The sequence below is a fragment of the Phyllobates terribilis genome, unplaced genomic scaffold, assembly GCF_046119375.1.
Source record: "Phyllobates terribilis strain yellow unplaced genomic scaffold, ASM4611937v1 Scaffold_28__1_contigs__length_16237799, whole genome shotgun sequence".
Taxonomy (NCBI): domain Eukaryota; kingdom Metazoa; phylum Chordata; class Amphibia; order Anura; family Dendrobatidae; genus Phyllobates; species Phyllobates terribilis.
In genome coordinates this window covers 5,710,439-5,728,503 of record NW_027362788.1, presented here as the reverse complement: position 1 = coordinate 5,728,503, position 18,065 = coordinate 5,710,439, and positions in this window count along the sequence as shown.

Genomic DNA, 18,065 nt, shown 5'->3' with positions numbered 1-18,065 from the left:
AGTTCCGAAGCATTTTTAAAAGTCAGCGGAATTCCGAGAACAATGGAAGCTTTGTGAAGCATTTTTAAACGTCAGCGGAATTCCGAGAACAATGGAAGAGTTCCGAAGCATTTTTAAACGTCAGCGGAATTCCGAGAACAATGGAAGAGTTCTGAAGCCTTTTTAAATGTCAGCGGAATTCCGAGAACAATGGAAAAGTTCCGAAGCATTTTTAAATGTCAGCGGAATTCTGAGAACAAAGGAAGAGTTTCGAAGCATTTTTAAAAGTCAGCGGAATTCCGAGAACAATAGAAGAGTTGTGAAGCAATTTTAAGAGTCAGCGGAATTCCGAGAAAAATGGAAGAGTTCCGAAGCATTTTTAAACGTCAGCGGAATTCCGAGAACAATGGAAGAGTTCTGAAGCATTTTTAAAAGTCAGCGGAATTCTGAGAACAATAGAAGAGTTGTGAAGCATTTTTAAGCGTCAGCGGAATTCCGAGAACAATGGAAGAGTTCCGAAGCATACTTAAACTTCAGCGGAATTCCGAGAACAATGGAAGAGTTCCGAAGCATTTTTAAATGTAAGCGGAATTCTGAGAACAATGGAAGAGTTCCGAAGCATTTTTAAACTTCAGCAGAATTCCGAGAACAATGGAAGAGTTCCGAAGCATACTTAAACTTCAGCGGAATTCCGAGAACAATGGAAGAGTTCCGAAGCATTTTTAAACTTCAGCGGAATTTGGAGAACAATCGAAGAGTTCCGAAGCATTTTTAAAAGTCAGCGGAATTCCGAGAACAATGGAAGCTTTGTGAAGCATTTTTAAACATCAGCGGAATTCTGAGAATAATGGAAGAGTTCCGAAGCATTTTTAAACGTCAGCGGAATTCCGAGAACAATGGAAGAGTTCTGAAGCCTTTTTAAATGTCAGCGGAATTCCGAGAACAATGGAAAAGTTCCGAAGCATTTTTAAATGTCAGCGGAATTCTGAGAACAATGGAAGAGTTCCGAAGCATTTTTAAACTTCAGCAGAATTCCGAGAACAATGGAAGAGTTACGAAGCATCCTTAATCTTCAGCGGAATTCCGAGAACAATGGAAGAGTTGTGAAGCATTTTTAAACGTCAGCGGAATTCCGAGAACAATGGAAGAGTTCTGAAGCATTTTTAAACGTCAGCGGAATTTTGAAAACAATGGAAGATTTCCGAAGCATTTTTAAACGTCAGCGGAATTCTGCGAACACTGGAAGAGTTCCGAAGCATTTTTAAACTTCAGCGGAATTTGGAGAACAATCGAAGAGTTCCGAAGCATTTTTAAAAGTCAGCGGAATTCCGAGAACAATGGAAGCTTTGTGAAGCATTTTTAAACGTCAGCGGAATTCCGAGAACAATGGAAGAGTTCCGAAGCATTTTTAAACGTCAGCGGAATTCCGAGAACAATGGAAGAGTTCTGAAGCCTTTTTAAATGTCAGCGGAATTCCGAGAACAATGGAAGAGTTCCGAAGCATTTTTAAATGTCAGCGGAATTCTGAGAACAATGGAAGAGTTCCGAAGCATTTTTAAACTTCAGCAGAATTCCGAGAACAATCGAAGAGTTCCGAAGCATACTTAAACTTCAGCAGAATTCCGAGAACAATGGAAGAGTTCTGAAGCATTTTTTAAAGTCAGCGGAATAACGAGAACAATGGAAGAGTTGTGAAGTATTTTTAAACGTCAGTGGAATTCCAAGAACAATGGAAGAGTTCCGAAGCATTTTTAAACGTCAGCGGAATTCCGAGAACAATGGAAGAGTTCCGAAGCATTTTTAAATGTAAGCGGAATTCTGAGAACAATGGAAGAGTTCCGAAGCATTTTTAAACTTCAGCAGAATTCCGAGAACAATGGAAGAGTTCCGAAGCATACTTAAACTTCAGCGGAATTCCGAGAACAATGGAAGAGTTTCGAAGCATTTTTAAAAGTCAGCGGAATTCCGAGAACAATAGAAGAGTTGTGAAGCAATTTTAAGAGTCAGCGGAATTCCGAGAACAATGGAAGAGTTCCGAAGCATTTTTAAACGTCAGCGGAATTCCGAGAACAATGGAAGAGTTCCGAAGCATTTTTAAACTTCAGCGGAATTTGGAGAACAATCGAAGAGTTCCGAAGCATTTTTAAATGTCAGCGGAATTCCGAGAACAATGGAAGCTTTGAGAAGCATTTTTAAACGTCAGCGGAATTCCGAGAACAATGGAAGAGTTCCGAAGCATTTTTAAACGTCAGCGGAATTCCGAGAACAATGGAAGAGTTCTGAAGCCTTTTTAAATGTCAGCGGAATTCCGAGAACAATGGAAAAGTTCCGAAGCATTTTTAAATGTCAGCGGAATTCTGAGAACAATGGAAGAGTTCCGAAGCATTTTTAAACTTCAGCAGAATTCCGAGAACAATGGACGAGTTCCGAAGCATACTTAATCTTCAGCGGATTTCCGAGAACAATGGAAGAGTTTCGAAGCATTTTTAAAAGTCAGCGGAATTCCGAGAACAATAGAAGAGTTGTGAAGCAATTTTAAGAGTCAGCGGAATTCCGAGAACAATGGAAGAGTTCCGAAGCATTTTTAAACGTCAGCGGAATTCCGAGAACAATGGAAGAGTTCTGAAGCATTTTTAAAAGTCAGCGGAATTCTGAGAACAAGAGAAGAGTTGTGAAGCATTTTTAAGCGTCAGCGGAATTCCGAGAACAATGGAAGAATTCCGAAGCATTTTTAAACTTCAAAACTTCAGCGGAATTCTTAGAACAATGGAAGAGTTCCAAAGCATTTTTAAAAGTCAGCAGAATTCCGAGAACAAAAGAAGGGTACCAAAGCATGTTTAAACTTCAGCGGAATTCTGAGAACAATGTAAGCGTTCCGAAGCATTTTTAAACGTCAGCGGAATTCCGAGAACAATGGAAGAGTTCCGAAGCATTTTTAAATGTAAGCGGAATTCTGAGAACAATGGAAGAGTTCCGAAGCATTTTTAAACTTCAGCAGAATTCCGAGAACAATGGAAGAGTTCCGAAGCATACTTAAACTTTAGCGGAATTCCGAGAACAATGGAAGAGTTTCGAAGCATTTTTAAAAGTCAGCGGAATTCCGAGAACAATAGAAGAGTTGTGAAGCAATTTTAAGAGTCAGCGGAATTCCGAGAACAATGGAAGATTTCCGAAGCATTTTTAAACGTCAGCGGAATTCCGAGAACAATGGAAGAGTTCCGAAGCATTTTTAAACTTCAGCGGAATTTGGAGAACAATCGAAGAGTTCCGAAGCATTTTTAAAAGTCAGCGGAATTCCGAGAACAATAGAAGAGTTGTGAAGCATTTTTAAGCGTCAGCGGAATTCCGAGAACAATGGAAGAGTTCCGAAGCATTTTTAAACTTCAGCAGAATTCCGAGAACAATGGAAGAGTTCCGAAGCATTTTTAAACTTCAGCAGAATTCCGAGAACAATGGAAGAGTTCCGAAGCATTCTTAAACTTCAGCGGAATTCCGAAAACAATGGAAGAGTTCCGAATCATTTTTAAATGTCAGCGGAATTCCGAGAACAATAGAAGAGTTGTGAAGCATTTTTAAGCGTCAGCGGAATTCCGACAACAATGGAAGAGTTCCGAAGCATTTTTAAAAGTCAGCGGAATTCTGAGAACAATAGAAGAGTTGTGAAGCATTTTTAAGCGTCAGCGGAATTCCGAGAACAATGGAAGAATTCCGAAGCATTTTTAAACTTCAAAACTTCAGCAGAATTCCGAGAACAATGGAAGAGTTCCGAAGCATTCTTAAACTTCAGCGGAATTCCGAGAACAATGGAAGAGTTCCGAAGCATTTTTAAAAGTCAGCGGAATTCCGAGAACAATGGAAGAGTTCCGAAGCATTCTTAAACTTCAGCGGAATTCCGAGTACAATGGAAGAGTTCCGAAGCATTTTTAAAAGTCAGCGGAATTCCGAGAACAATGGAAGAGTTCCGAAGCATTTTTAAAAGTCAGCAGAATTCCGAGAACAATAGAAGGGTACCAAAGCATGTTTAAACTTCAGCGGAATTCTGAGAACAATGGAAGAGTTCTGAAGCATTTTTTAAAGTCAGCGGAATAACGAGAACAATGGAAGAGTTGTGAAGCATTTTTAAACGTCAGTGGAATTCCAAGAACAATGGAAGAGTACTGAAGCATTTTTAAACGTCAGCGGAATTCCGAGAACAATGGAAGAGTTCCGAAGCATTTTTAAATGTAAGCGGAATTCTGAGAACAATGGAAGAGTTCCGAAGCATTTTTAAACTTCAGCAGAATTCCGAGAACAATGGAAGAGTTCCGAAGCATACTTAAACTTCAGCGGAATTCCGAGAACAATGGAAGAGTTTCGAAGCATTTTTAAAAGTCAGCGGAATTCCGAGAACAATAGAAGAGTTGTGAAGCAATTTTAAGAGTCAGCGGAATTCCGAGAACAATGGAAGAGTTCCGAAGCATTTTTAAACGTCAGCGGAATTCCGAGAACAATGGAAGAGTTCCGAAGCATTTTTAAACTTCAGCGGAATTTGGAGAACAATCGAAGAGTTCCGAAGCATTTTTAAAAGTCAGCGGAATTCCGAGAACAATGGAAGCTTTGTGAAGCATTTTTAAACGTCAGCGGAATTCCGAGAACAATGGAAGAGTTCCGAAGCATTTTTAAACGTCAGCGGAATTCCGAGAACAATGGAAGAGTTCTGAAGCCTTTTTAAATGTCAGCGGAATTCCGAGAACAATGGAAAAGTTCCGAAGCATTTTTAAATGTCAGCGGAATTCTGAGAACAAAGGAAGAGTTTCGAAGCATTTTTAAAAGTCAGCGGAATTCCGAGAACAATAGAAGAGTTGTGAAGCAATTTTAAGAGTCAGCGGAATTCCGAGAAAAATGGAAGAGTTCCGAAGCATTTTTAAACGTCAGCGGAATTCCGAGAACAATGGAAGAGTTCTGAAGCATTTTTAAAAGTCAGCGGAATTCTGAGAACAATAGAAGAGTTGTGAAGCATTTTTAAGCGTCAGCGGAATTCCGAGAACAATGGAAGAATTCCGAAGCATTTTTAAACGTCAGCGGAATTCCTAGAACAATGGAAGAGTTCCGAAGCATTTTTAAACGTCAGCGGAATTCCGAGAACAATGGAAGAGTTCCGAAGCATTTTTAAATGTAAGCGGAATTCTGAGAACAATGGAAGAGTTCCGAAGCATTTTTAAACTTCAGCAGAATTCCGAGAACAATGGAAGAGTTCCGAAGCATACTTAAACTTCAGCGGAATTCCGAGAACAATGGAAGAGTTCCGAAGCATTTTTAAATGTAAGCGGAATTCTGAGAACAATGGAAGAGTTCCGAAGCATTTTTAAACTTCAGCAGAATTCCGAGAACAATGGAAGAGTTCCGAAGCATACTTAAACTTCAGCGGAATTCCGAGAACAATGGAAGAGTTCCGAAGCATTTTTAAACTTCAGCGGAATTTGGAGAACAATCGAAGAGTTCCGAAGCATTTTTAAAAGTCAGCGGAATTCCGAGAACACTGGAAGAGTTCCGAAGCATTTTTAAACTTCAGCGGAATTTGGAGAACAATCAAAGAGTTCCGAAGCTTTTTTAAAAGTCAGCGGAATTCCGAGAACAATGGAAGAGTTGTGAAGCATTTTTAAACGTCAGCGGAATTCCGAGAACAATGGAAGAGTTCCGAAGCATTTTTAAACGTCAGCGGAATTCCGAGAACAATGGAAGAGTTCTGAAGCCTTTTTAAATGTCAGCGGAATTCCGAGAACAATGGAAGACTTCTGAAGCATTTTTAAATGTCAGCGGAATTCTGAGAACAATGGAAGAGTTCCGAAGAATTTTTAAACTTCAGCAGAATTCCGAGAACAATGGAAGAGTTCCGAAGCATTTTTAAAAGTCAGCAGAATTCCGAGAACAATAGAAGGGTACCAAAGCATGTTTAAACTTCAGCGGAATTCTGAGAACAATGTAAGAGTTCCGAAGCATTCTTAAACTTCAGCGGAATTCCGAGAACAATGGAAGAGTTCCGAAGCATTTTTAAAAGTCAGCGGAATTCCGAGAACAATGGAAGAGTTCCGAAGCATTTTTAAACGTCAGCGGAATTTTGAAAACAATGAAAGATTTCCGAAGTATTTTTAAACTTCAGCAGAATTCCTGGATCAATGGAAGAGTTCCGAAGCATTATTAAAAGTCAGCAGAATTCCGAGAACAATAAAAGGGTACCAAAGCATGTTTAAACTTCAGCGGAATTCTGAGAACAATGTAAGAGTTCCGAAGCATTTTTAAACTTCACCGGAATTCCGAGAACAATGGAAGAGTTCTGAAGCATTTTTAAACGTCAGCGGAATTTTGAAAACAATGGAAGATTTCCGAAGCATTTTTAAACGTCAGCAGAATTCTGCGAACACTGGAAGAGTTCCGAAGCATTTTTAAACTTCAGCGGAATTTGGAGAACAATCGAAGAGTTCCGAAGCATTTTTAAAAGTCAGCGGAATTCCGAGAACACTGGAAGAGTTCCGAAGCATTTTTAAACTTCAGCGGAATTTGGAGAACAATCAAAGAGTTCCGAAGCTTTTTTAAAAGTCAGCGGAATTCCGAGAACAATGGAAGAGTTCCGAAGCATTTTTAAACGTCAGCGGAATTCCGAGAACAATGGAAGAGTTCCGAAGCATTTTTAAACGTCAGCGGAATTCCGAGAACAATGGAAGAGTTGTGAAGCATTTTTAAACGTCAGCGGAATTCCGAGAACAATGGAAGAGTTCCGAAGCATTTTTAAACGTCAGCGGAATTCCGAGAACAATGGAAGAGTTCCGAAGCATTTTTAAACGTCAGCGGAATTCCGAGAACAATGGAAGAGTTCTGAAGCCTTTTTAAATGTCAGCGGAATTCCGAGAACAATGGAAGACTTCTGAAGCATTTTTAAATGTCAGCGGAATTCTGAGAACAATGGAAGAGTTCCGAAGCATTTTTAAACTTCAGCAGAATTCCGAGAACAATGGAAGAGTTCCGAAGCATACTTAAACTTCAGCGGAATTCCGAGAACAATGGAAGAATTCTGAAGCATTTTTAAAAGTCAGCGGAATACCGAGAACAATGGAAGAGTTGTGAAGCATTTTTAAACGTCAGCGGAATTCCAGAACAATGGAAGAGTTCCGAAGCATTTTTAAATGTCAGCGGAATTCCGAGAACAATGGAAGAGTTCTGAAGCATTTTTAAACGTCATCGGATTTTGAAAACAATGGAAGATTTCCGAAGCATTTTTAAACGTCAGCGGAATTTGGAGAACAATCGAAGAGTTCCGAAGCAATTTTAAAAGTCAGCGGAATTCCGAGAACAATGGAAGAGTTGTGAAGCATTTTTAAACGTCAGTGGAATTCCAAGAACAATGGAAGAGTTCCGAAGCATTTTTAAATGTCAGCGGAATTCCGAGAACAATAGAAGAGTTGTGAAGCATTTTTAAGCGTCAGCGGAATTCCGAGAACAATGGAAGAGTTCCGAAGCATTTTTAAACTTCAGCAGAATTCCGAGAACAATGGAAGAGTTCCGAAGCATTTTTAAACTTCAGCAGAATTCCGAGAACAATGGAAGAGTTCCGAAGCATTCTTAAACTTCAGCGGAATTCCGAAAACAATGGAAGAGTTCCGAATCATTTTTAAATGTCAGCGGAATTCCGAGAACAATAGAAGAGTTGTGAAGCATTTTTAAGCGTCAGCGGAATTCCGACAATAATGGAAGGGTTCCGAAGCATTTTTAAAAGTCAGCGGAATTCTGAGAACAATAGAAGAGTTGTGAAGCATTTTTAAGCGTCAGCGGAATTCCGAGAACAATGGAAGAATTCCGAAGCATTTTTAAACTTCAAAACTTCAGCAGAATTCCGAGAACAATGGAAGAGTTCCGAAGCATTCTTAAACTTCAGCGGAATTCCGAGAACAATGGAAGAGTTCCGAAGCATTTTTAAAAGTCAGCGGAATTCCGAGAACAATGGAAGAGTTCCGAAGCATTCTTAAACTTCAGCGGAATTCCGAGTACAATGGAAGAGTTCCGAAGCATTTTTAAAAGTCAGCGGAATTCCGAGAACAATGGAAGAGTTCCGAAGCATTTTTAAAAGTCAGCAGAATTCCGAGAACAATAGAAGGGTACCAAAGCATGTTTAAACTTCAGCGGAATTCTGAGAACAATGGAAGAGTTCTGAAGCATTTTTTAAAGTCAGCAGAATAACGAGAACAATGGAAGAGTTGTGAAGCATTTTTAAACATCAGTGGAATTCCAAGAACAATGGAAGAGTACTGAAGCATTTTTAAACGTCAGCGGAATTCCGAGAACAATGGAAGAGTTCCGAAGCATTTTTAAATGTAAGCGGAATTCTGAGAACAATGGAAGAGTTCCGAAGCATTTTTAAACTTCAGCAGAATTCCGAGAACAATGGAAGAGTTCCGAAGCATACTTAAACTTCAGCGGAATTCCGAGAACAATGGAAGAGTTTCGAAGCATTTTTAAAAGTCAGCGGAATTCCGAGAACAATAGAAGAGTTGTGAAGCAATTTTAAGAGTCAGCGGAATTCCGAGAACAATGGAAGAGTTCCGAAGCATTTTTAAACGTCAGCGGAATTCCGAGAACAATGGAAGAGTTCCGAAGCATTTTTAAACTTCAGCGGAATTTGGAGAACAATCGAAGAGTTCCGAAGCATTTTTAAAAGTCAGCGGAATTCCGAGAACAATGGAAGCTTTGTGAAGCATTTTTAAACGTCAGCGGAATTCCGAGAACAATGGAAGAGTTCCGAAGCATTTTTAAACGTCAGCGGAATTCCGAGAACAATGGAAGAGTTCTGAAGCCTTTTTAAATGTCAGCGGAATTCCGAGAACAATGGAAAAGTTCCGAAGCATTTTTAAATGTCAGCGGAATTCTGAGAACAATGGAAGAGTTTCGAAGCATTTTTAAAAGTCAGCGGAATTCCGAGAACAATAGAAGAGTTGTGAAGCAATTTTAAGAGTCAGCGGAATTCCGAGAAAAATGGAAGAGTTCCGAAGCATTTTTAAACGTCAGCGGAATTCCGAGAACAATGGAAGAGTTCTGAAGCATTTTTAAAAGTCAGCGGAATTCTGAGAACAATAGAAGAGTTGTGAAGCATTTTTAAGCGTCAGCGGAATTCCGAGAACAATGGAAGAATTCCGAAGCATTTTTAAACTTCAAAACTTCAGCGGAATTCTTAGAACAATGGAAGAGTTCCAAAGCATTTTTAAAAGTCAGCAGAATTCCAAGAACAATAGAAGGGTACCAAAGCATGTTTAAACTTCAGCGGAATTCTGAGAACAATGTAAGCGTTCCGAAGCATTTTTAAACTTCACCGCAATTCCGAGAACAATGGAAGAGTTCCGAAGCATTTTTAAACGTCAGCGGAATTCCGAGAACAATGGAAGAGTTCCGAAGCATTTTTAAACGTCAGCGGAATTCCGAGAACAATGGAAGAGTTCCGAAGCATTTTTAAACGTCAGCGGAATTCCGAGAACAATGGAAGAATTCTGAAGCATTTTTAAAAGTCAGCGGAATACCGAGAACAATGGAAGAGTTGTGAAGCATTTTTAAACGTCAGCGGAATTCCAGAACAATGGAAGAGTTCCGAAGCATTTTTAAATGTCAGCGGAATTCCGAGAACAATGGAAGAGTTCTGAAGCATTTTTAAACGTCATCGGATTTTGAAAACAATGGAAGATTTCCGAAGCATTTTTAAACGTCAGCGGAATTTGGAGAACAATCGAAGAGTTCCGAAGCAATTTTAAACGTCAGCGGAATTCCGAGAACAATGGAAGAGTTGTGAAGCATTTTTAAACGTCAGTGGAATTCCAAGAACAATGGAAGAGTTCCGAAGCATTTTTAAATGTCAGCGGAATTCCGAGAACAATAGAAGAGTTGTGAAGCATTTTTAAGCGTCAGCGGAATTCCGAGAACAATGGAAGAGTTCCGAAGCATTTTTAAACTTCAGCAGAATTCCGAGAACAATGGAAGAGTTCCGAAGCATTTTTAAACTTCAGCAGAATTCCGAGAACAATGGAAGAGTTCCGAAGCATTCTTAAACTTCAGCGGAATTCCGAAAACAATGGAAGAGTTCCGAATCATTTTTAAATGTCAGCGGAATTCCGAGAACAATAGAAGAGTTGTGAAGCATTTTTAAGCGTCAGCGGAATTCCGACAACAATGGAAGGGTTCCGAAGCATTTTTAAAAGTCAGCGGAATTCTGAGAACAATAGAAGAGTTGTGAAGCATTTTTAAGCGTCAGCGGAATTCCGAGAACAATGGAAGAATTCCGAAGCATTTTTAAACTTCAAAACTTCAGCAGAATTCCGAGAACAATGGAAGAGTTCCGAAGCATTCTTAAACTTCAGCGGAATTCCGAGAACAATGGAAGAGTTCCGAAGCATTTTTAAAAGTCAGCGGAATTCCGAGAACAATGGAAGAGTTCCGAAGCATTCTTAAACTTCAGCGGAATTCCGAGTACAATGGAAGAGTTCCGAAGCATTTTTAAAAGTCAGCGGAATTCCGAGAACAATGGAAGAGTTCCGAAGCATTTTTAAAAGTCAGCAGAATTCCGAGAACAATAGAAGGGTACCAAAGCATGTTTAAACTTCAGCGGAATTCTGAGAACAATGGAAGAGTTCTGAAGCATTTTTTAAAGTCAGCGGAATAACGAGAACAATGGAAGAGTTGTGAAGCATTTTTAAACGTCAGTGGAATTCCAAGAACAATGGAAGAGTACTGAAGCATTTTTAAACGTCAGCGGAATTCCGAGAACAATGGAAGAGTTCCGAAGCATTTTTAAATGTAAGCGGAATTCTGAGAACAATGGAAGAGTTCCGAAGCATTTTTAAACTTCAGCAGAATTCCGAGAACAATGGAAGAGTTCCGAAGCATACTTAAACTTCAGCGGAATTCCGAGAACAATGGAAGAGTTTCGAAGCATTTTTAAAAGTCAGCGGAATTCCGAGAACAATAGAAGAGTTGTGAAGCAATTTTAAGAGTCAGCGGAATTCCGAGAACAATGGAAGAGTTCCGAAGCATTTTTAAACGTCAGCGGAATTCCGAGAACAATGGAAGAGTTCCGAAGCATTTTTAAACTTCAGCGGAATTTGGAGAACAATCGAAGAGTTCCGAAGCATTTTTAAAAGTCAGCGGAATTCCGAGAACAATGGAAGCTTTGTGAAGCATTTTTAAACGTCAGCGGAATTCCGAGAACAATGGAAGCGTTCCGAAGCATTTTTAAACGTCAGCGGAATTCCGAGAACAATGGAAGAGTTCTGAAGCCTTTTTAAATGTCAGCGGAATTCCGAGAACAATGGAAAAGTTCCGAAGCATTTTTAAATGTCAGCGGAATTCTGAGAACAATGGAAGAGTTTCGAAGCATTTTTAAAAGTCAGCGGAATTCCGAGAACAATAGAAGAGTTGTGAAGCAATTTTAAGAGTCAGCGGAATTCCGAGAAAAATGGAAGAGTTCCGAAGCATTTTTAAACGTCAGCGGAATTCCGAGAACAATGGAAGAGTTCTGAAGCATTTTTAAAAGTCAGCGGAATTCTGAGAACAATAGAAGAGTTGTGAAGCATTTTTAAGCGTCAGCGGAATTCCGAGAACAATGGAAGAATTCCGAAGCATTTTTAAACTTCAAAACTTCAGCGGAATTCTTAGAACAATGGAAGAGTTCCAAAGCATTTTTAAAAGTCAGCAGAATTCCAAGAACAATAGAAGGGTACCAAAGCATGTTTAAACTTCAGCGGAATTCTGAGAACAATGTAAGCGTTCCGAAGCATTTTTAAACTTCACCGCAATTCCGAGAACAATGGAAGAGTTCCGAAGCATTTTTAAACGTCAGCGGAATTCCGAGAACAATGGAAGAGTTCCGAAGCATTTTTAAACGTCAGCGGAATTCCGAGAACAATGGAAGAGTTCCGAAGCATTTTTAAACGTCAGCGGAATTCCGAGAACAATGGAAGAGTTCTGAAGCCTTTTTAAATGTCAGCGGAATTCCGAGAACAATGGAAGACTTCTGAAGCATTTTTAAATGTCAGCGGAATTCTGAGAACAATGGAAGAGTTCCGAAGCATTTTTAAACTTCAGCAGAATTCCGAGAACAATGGAAGAGTTCCGAAGCATACTTAAACTTCAGCGGAATTCCGAGAACAATGGAAGAATTCTGAAGCATTTTTAAAAGTCAGCGGAATACCGAGAACAATGGAAGAGTTGTGAAGCATTTTTAAACGTCAGCGGAATTCCAGAACAATGGAAGAGTTCCGAAGCATTTTTAAATGTCAGCGGAATTCCGAGAACAATGGAAGAGTTCTGAAGCATTTTGAAACGTCATCGGATTTTGAAAACAATGGAAGATTTCCGAAGCATTTTTAAACGTCAGCGGAATTTGGAGAACAATCGAAGAGTTCCGAAGCAATTTTAAAAGTCAGCGGAATTCCGAGAACAATGGAAGAGTTGTGAAGCATTTTTAAACGTCAGTGGAATTCCAAGAACAATGGAAGAGTTCCGAAGCATTTTTAAATGTCAGCGGAATTCCGAGAACAATAGAAGAGTTGTGAAGCATTTTTAAGCGTCAGCGGAATTCCGAGAACAATGGAAGAGTTCCGAAGCATTTTTAAACTTCAGCAGAATTCCGAGAACAATGGAAGAGTTCCGAAGCATTTTTAAACTTCAGCAGAATTCCGAGAACAATGGAAGAGTTCCGAAGCATTCTTAAACTTCAGCGGAATTCCGAAAACAATGGAAGAGTTCCGAATCATTTTTAAATGTCAGCGGAATTCCGAGAACAATAGAAGAGTTGTGAAGCATTTTTAAGCGTCAGCGGAATTCCGACAACAATGGAAGAGTTCCGAAGCATTTTTAAAAGTCAGCGGAATTCTGAGAACAATAGAAGAGTTGTGAAGCATTTTTAAGCGTCAGCGGAATTCCGAGAACAATGGAAGAATTCCGAAGCATTTTTAAACTTCAAAACTTCAGCAGAATTCCGAGAACAATGGAAGAGTTCCGAAGCATTCTTAAACTTCAGCGGAATTCCGAGAACAATGGAAGAGTTCCGAAGCATTTTTAAAAGTCAGCGGAATTCCGAGAACAATGGAAGAGTTCCGAAGCATTCTTAAACTTCAGCGGAATTCCGAGTACAATGGAAGAGTTCCGAAGCATTTTTAAAAGTCAGCGGAATTCCGAGAACAATGGAAGAGTTCCGAAGCATTTTTAAAAGTCAGCAGAATTCCGAGAACAATAGAAGGGTACCAAAGCATGTTTAAACTTCAGCGGAATTCTGAGAACAATGGAAGAGTTCTGAAGCATTTTTTAAAGTCAGCGGAATAACGAGAACAATGGAAGAGTTGTGAAGCATTTTTAAACGTCAGTGGAATTCCAAGAACAATGGAAGAGTACTGAAGCATTTTTAAACGTCAGCGGAATTCCGAGAACAATGGAAGAGTTCCGAAGCATTTTTAAATGTAAGCGGAATTCTGAGAACAATGGAAGAGTTCCGAAGCATTTTTAAACTTCAGCAGAATTCCGAGAACAATGGAAGAGTTCCGAAGCATACTTAAACTTCAGCGGAATTCCGAGAACAATGGAAGAGTTTCGAAGCATTTTTAAAAGTCAGCGGAATTCCGAGAACAATAGAAGAGTTGTGAAGCAATTTTAAGAGTCAGCGGAATTCCGAGAACAATGGAAGAGTTCCGAAGCATTTTTAAACGTCAGCGGAATTCCGAGAACAATGGAAGAGTTCCGAAGCATTTTTAAACTTCAGCGGAATTTGGAGAACAATCGAAGAGTTCCGAAGCATTTTTAAAAGTCAGCGGAATTCCGAGAACAATGGAAGCTTTGTGAAGCATTTTTAAACGTCAGCGGAATTCCGAGAACAATGGAAGAGTTCCGAAGCATTTTTAAACGTCAGCGGAATTCCGAGAACAATGGAAGAGTTCTGAAGCCTTTTTAAATGTCAGCGGAATTCCGAGAACAATGGAAAAGTTCCGAAGCATTTTTAAATGTCAGCGGAATTCTGAGAACAAAGGAAGAGTTTTGAAGCATTTTTAAAAGTCAGCGGAATTCCGAGAACAATAGAAGAGTTGTGAAGCAATTTTAAGAGTCAGCGGAATTCCGAGAAAAATGGAAGAGTTCCGAAGCATTTTTAAACGTCAGCGGAATTCCGAGAACAATGGAAGAGTTCTGAAGCATTTTTAAAAGTCAGCGGAATTCTGAGAACAATAGAAGAGTTGTGAAGCATTTTTAAGCGTCAGCGGAATTCCGAGAACAATGGAAGAATTCCGAAGCATTTTTAAACGTCAGCGGAATTCCTAGAACAATGGAAGAGTTCCGAAGCATTTTTAAACGTCAGCGGAATTCCGAGAACAATGGAAGAGTTCCGAAGCATTTTTAAATGTAAGCGGAATTCTGAGAACAATGGAAGAGTTCCGAAGCATTTTTAAACTTCAGCAGAATTCCGAGAACAATGGAAGAGTTCCGAAGCATACTTAAACTTCAGCGGAATTCCGAGAACAATGGAAGAGTTTCGAAGCATTTTTAAACGTCAGCGGAATTCCGAGAACAATGGAAGAGTTCCGAAGCATTTTTAAATGTAAGCGGAATTCTGAGAACAATGGAAGAGTTCCGAAGCATTTTTAAACTTCAGCAGAATTCCGAGAACAATGGAAGAGTTCCGAAGCATACTTAAACTTCAGCGGAATTCCGAGAACAATGGAAGAGTTCCGAAGCATTTTTAAACTTCAGCGGAATTTGGAGAACAATCGAAGAGTTCCGAAGCATTTTTAAAAGTCAGCGGAATTCCGAGAACAATGGAAGCTTTGTGAAGCATTTTTAAACGTCAGCGGAATTCTGAGAATAATGGAAGAGTTCCGAAGCATTTTTAAACGTCAGCGGAATTCCGAGAACAATGGAAGAGTTCTGAAGCCTTTTTAAATGTCAGCGGAATTCCGAGAACAATGGAAAAGTTCCGAAGCATTTTTAAATGTCAGCGGAATTCTGAGAACAATGGAAGAGTTCCGAAGCATTTTTAAACTTCAGCAGAATTCCGAGAACAATGGAAGAGTTACGAAGCATCCTTAATCTTCAGCGGAATTCCGAGAACAATGGAAGAGTTGTGAAGCATTTTTAAACGTCAGCGGAATTCCGAGAACAATGGAAGAGTTCTGAAGCATTTTTAAAAGTCAGCGGAATTCTGAGAACAATAGAAGAGTTGTGAAGCATTTTTAAGCGTCAGCGGAATTCCGAGAACAATGGAAGAATTCCGAAGCATTTTTAAACTTCAAAACTTCAGCGGAATTCTTAGAACAATGGAAGAGTTCCAAAGCATTTTTAAAAGTCAGCAGAATTCCAAGAACAATAGAAGGGTACCAAAGCATGTTTAAACTTCAGCGGAATTCTGAGAACAATGTAAGCGTTCCGAAGCATTTTTAAACTTCACCGCAATTCCGAGAACAATGGAAGAGTTCCGAAGCATTTTTAAACGTCAGCGGAATTCCGAGAACAATGGAAGAGTTCCGAAGCATTTTTAAACGTCAGCGGAATTCCGAGAACAATGGAAGAGTTCCGAAGCATTTTTAAACGTCAGCGGAATTCCGAGAACAATGGAAGAGTTCTGAAGCCTTTTTAAATGTCAGCGGAATTCCGAGAACAATGGAAGACTTCTGAAGCATTTTTAAATGTCAGCGGAATTCTGAGAACAATGGAAGAGTTCCGAAGCATTTTTAAACTTCAGCAGAATTCCGAGAACAATGGAAGAGTTCCGAAGCATACTTAAACTTCAGCGGAATTCCGAGAACAATGGAAGAATTCTGAAGCATTTTTAAAAGTCAGCGGAATACCGAGAACAATGGAAGAGTTGTGAAGCATTTTTAAACGTCAGCGGAATTCCAGAACAATGGAAGAGTTCCGAAGCATTTTTAAATGTCAGCGGAATTCCGAGAACAATGGAAGAGTTCTGAAGCATTTTGAAACGTCATCGGATTTTGAAAACAATGGAAGATTTCCGAAGCATTTTTAAACGTCAGCGGAATTTGGAGAACAATCGAAGAGTTCCGAAGCAATTTTAAAAGTCAGCGGAATTCCGAGAACAATGGAAGAGTTGTGAAGCATTTTTAAACGTCAGTGGAATTCCAAGAACAATGGAAGAGTTCCGAAGCATTTTTAAATGTCAGCGGAATTCCGAGAACAATAGAAGAGTTGTGAAGCATTTTTAAGCGTCAGCGGAATTCCGAGAACAATGGAAGAGTTCCGAAGCATTTTTAAACTTCAGCAGAATTCCGAGAACAATGGAAGAGTTCCGAAGCATTTTTAAACTTCAGCAGAATTCCGAGAACAATGGAAGAGTTCCGAAGCATTCTTAAACTTCAGCGGAATTCCGAAAACAATGGAAGAGTTCCGAATCATTTTTAAATGTCAGCGGAATTCCGAGAACAATAGAAGAGTTGTGAAGCATTTTTAAGCGTCAGCGGAATTCCGACAACAATGGAAGAGTTCCGAAGCATTTTTAAAAGTCAGCGGAATTCTGAGAACAATAGAAGAGTTGTGAAGCATTTTTAAGCGTCAGCGGAATTCCGAGAACAATGGAAGAATTCCGAAGCATTTTTAAACTTCAAAACTTCAGCAGAATTCCGAGAACAATGGAAGAGTTCCGAAGCATTCTTAAACTTCAGCGGAATTCCGAGTACAATGGAAGAGTTCCGAAGCATTTTTAAAAGTCAGCAGAATTCCGAGAACAATAGAAGGGTACCAAAGCATGTTTAAACTTCAGCGGAATTCTGAGAACAATGGAAGAGTTCTGAAGCATTTTTTAAAGTCAGCGGAATAACGAGAACAATGGAAGAGTTGTGAAGCATTTTTAAACGTCAGTGGAATTCCAAGAACAATGGAAGAGTACTGAAGCATTTTTAAACGTCAGCGGAATTCCGAGAACAATGGAAGAGTTCCGAAGCATTTTTAAATGTAAGCGGAATTCTGAGAACAATGGAAGAGTTCCGAAGCATTTTTAAACTTCAGCAGAATTCCGAGAACAATGGAAGAGTTCCGAAGCATACTTAAACTTCAGCGGAATTCCGAGAACAATGGAAGAGTTTCGAAGCATTTTTAAAAGTCAGCGGAATTCCGAGAACAATAGAAGAGTTGTGAAGCAATTTTAAGAGTCAGCGGAATTCCGAGAACAATGGAAGAGTTCCGAAGCATTTTTAAACGTCAGCGGAATTCCGAGAACAATGGAAGAGTTCCGAAGCATTTTTAAACTTCAGCGGAATTTGGAGAACAATCGAAGAGTTCCGAAGCATTTTTAAAAGTCAGCGGAATTCCGAGAACAATGGAAGCTTTGTGAAGCATTTTTAAACGTCAGCGGAATTCCGAGAACAATGGAAGAGTTCCGAAGCATTTTTAAACGTCAGCGGAATTCCGAGAACAATGGAAGAGTTCTGAAGCCTTTTTAAATGTCAGCGGAATTCCGAGAACAATGGAAAAGTTCCGAAGCATTTTTAAATGTCAGCGGAATTCTGAGAACAAAGGAAGAGTTTCGAAGCATTTTTAAAAGTCAGCGGAATTCCGAGAACAATAGAAGAGTTGTGAAGCAATTTTAAGAGTCAGCGGAATTCCGAGAAAAATGGAAGAGTTCCGAAGCATTTTTAAACGTCAGCGGAATTCCGAGAACAATGGAAGAGTTCTGAAGCATTTTTAAAAGTCAGCGGAATTCTGAGAACAATAGAAGAGTTGTGAAGCATTTTTAAGCGTCAGCGGAATTCCGAGAACAATGGAAGAATTCCGAAGCATTTTTAAACGTCAGCGGAATTCCTAGAACAATGGAAGAGTTCCGAAGCATTTTTAAACGTCAGCGGAATTCCGAGAACAATGGAAGAGTTCCGAAGCATTTATAAATGTAAGCGGAATTCTGAGAACAATGGAAGAGTTCCGAAGCATTTTTAAACTTCAGCAGAATTCCGAGAACAATGGAAGAGTTCCGAAGCATACTTAAACTTCAGCGGAATTCCGAGAACAATGGAAGAGTTTCGAAGCATTTTTAAACGTCAGCGGAATTCCGAGAACAATGGAAGAGTTCTGAAGCCTTTTTA